This window comes from Gasterosteus aculeatus, chromosome 6 (genome assembly GCF_964276395.1).
Source record: "Gasterosteus aculeatus chromosome 6, fGasAcu3.hap1.1, whole genome shotgun sequence".
NCBI lineage: Eukaryota > Metazoa > Chordata > Actinopteri > Perciformes > Gasterosteidae > Gasterosteus > Gasterosteus aculeatus.
In genome coordinates this window covers 162,501-165,000 of record NC_135693.1, presented here as the reverse complement: position 1 = coordinate 165,000, position 2,500 = coordinate 162,501, and positions in this window count along the sequence as shown.

Genomic DNA, 2,500 nt, shown 5'->3' with positions numbered 1-2,500 from the left:
TCTGGCGTCTTTTTCCGGGTCCAATTCGGCCGTTGTGGGCCTCTGGAGGTGTTTGGGTCCGAGTTCCGGGCTCTGGGGGTGTCTGGTAAAGAGATCCGGGTTCTGGCGTCTTTTTCCGGGTTCGATTCGGCCGTTGTGGGCCTCTGGAGGTGTTTGGGTCCGAGTTCCGGGCTCTGGGGGTGTCTGGTAAAGAGATCCGGGTTCTGGCGTCTTTTTCCGGGTCCAATTCGGCCGTTGTGGGCCTCTGGAGGTGTTTGGGTCCGAGTTCCGGGCTCTGGGGGTGTCTGGTAAAGAGATCCGGGTTCTGGCGTCTTTTTCCGGGTTCGATTCGGCCGTTGTGGGCCTCTGGAGGTGTTTGGGTCCGAGTTCCGGGCTCTGGGGGTGTCTGGTAAAGAGATCCGGGTTCTGGCGTCTTTTTCCGGGTTCGATTCGGCCGTTGTGGGCCTCTGGAGGTGTTTGGGTCCGAGTTCCGGGCTCTGGGGGTGTCTGGTAAAGAGATCCGGGTTCTGGTGTCTTTTTCCTGGCTTAATTCGGCCGTTGTGGGCCCCTGGAGGTGTTTGCGGACCTCCGCGGGTGAAATAATGGAAAAAAAAAAAAGTTAAAGTTTCCAGTCGGGACTATGTGGAGCGAAAAAAACCCGGACTTTTTTGGCTCCGTCAGAAACTAAGTAAAAGTCGGAATATGTGAAGGAAAGCCCAGAAAATGCCTGGGCTTTTTTAGATCGCTTCGATAAATTTTTTTTTAGCTCACATCACTGGGCCACCAGGTCGCAGATTTCAGAAACCTGGTTTTCGGAAACAGAGATCTCCAGGACAGGGCCCCGAGCTTCGGGGGGAGCGTTCCCCAGCTGGACCTAAGCATAGTGGGCCAGGCCCCGGGCGGAAAGACGCTCCTGGAGCCGAGATACAGGGGTGGCTCCCCGCGCGACTTACCCGATTTCGGAGCACTATTTTCGGACAGTGATGGCAGAGCAGTGGGTGTACCGGATGGAGGAAAATAACAGCTCCAGAGAGCGGCAGAGACCAGACCATGACCCAGAACGGCACACTGTTCCCGGACAGTGATGGCAGACCAGCAGGTGTACCCCATGGATGAATAAAGAGTTCCAGAGAGCGGCAGAGACCAGACCATGACCCATAACGGCACACTGTTCCCGGACAGTGATGGCAGACCAGCAGGTGTACCCCATGGATGAATAAAGAGTTCCAGAGAGCGGCAGAGACCAGACCATGACCCAGAACGGCACACTGTTCCCGGACAGTGATGGCAGAACAGCAGGTGCAGTGGATGGATGAATAAAGAGCTCCAGAGAGCGGCAGAACCCAGACCAAGTCCCAGAACGACACACTGTTCCCGGACAGTGATGGCAGAACAGCAGGTGTACCGCATGGATGAATAAAGAGTTCCAGAGAGCGTGATATCCCAGACCATGACCCAGAACGGCACACTGTTCCCGGACAGTGATGGCAGAACAGCAGGTGTACCCCATGGATGAATAAAGAGTTCCAGAGAGCGGCAGAACCCAGACCATGACCCAGAACGGCACACTGTTCCCGGACAGTGATGGCAGAACGGCAGGTGTACCGCATGGATGAATACAGAGCTCCAGAGAGCGGCAGAGACCAGACCAAGTCCCAGAACGACACACTATTCCCGGACAGTGATGGCAGAACGGCAGGTGTACCGCATGGATGAATACAGAGTTCCAGAGAGCGGCAGAGACCAGACCAAGTCCCAGAACGACACACTATTCCCGGACAGTGATGGCAGAACAGCAGGTGCAGTGGATGGATGAATAAAGAGCTCCAGAGAGCGGCAGAGACCAGACCAAGTCCCAGAACGACACACTATTCCCGGACAGTGATGGCAGAACGGCAGGTGTACCGCATGGATGAATAAAGAGTTCCAGAGAGCGGCAGAGACCAGACCAAGTCCCAGAACGACACACTATTCCCGGACAGTGATGGCAGACCAGCAGGTGTACCGCATGGATGAATAAAGAGTTCCAGAGAGCGGCAGAACCCAGACCATGACCCAGAACGACACACTATTCCCGGACAGTGATGGCAGAACAGCAGGTGTACATGATGGATGAATAAAGAGTTCCAGAGAGCGTGATATCCCAGACCAAGTCCCAGAACGACACACTATTCCCGGACAGTGATGGCAGAACAGCAGGTGTACCGCATGGATGAATACACAGTTCCAGAGAGCGGGAGATCCCGGCCGATGTCCGATGACGAAGCACTGTATGGGACACTTTGAAGGAATGGTCGGTCTCCTGGATGAAAAGAACTTTAATTTTCTGACTTAAAATACGGAGTTAAAGTTTCCAGTCGGGACGATAAGGAGGGCAAAAAAACCCGGACTTTTTTGGCTCCGTCAGAAACTAAGTAAAAGTCGGAATATGTGAAGGAAAGCTCAGAAAATGCCTGGAGAATTTTGAGCGGACCGGAAAAAAAAAGTTCCAGCTGACATCACTGGGCCACCAGGTCGCAGA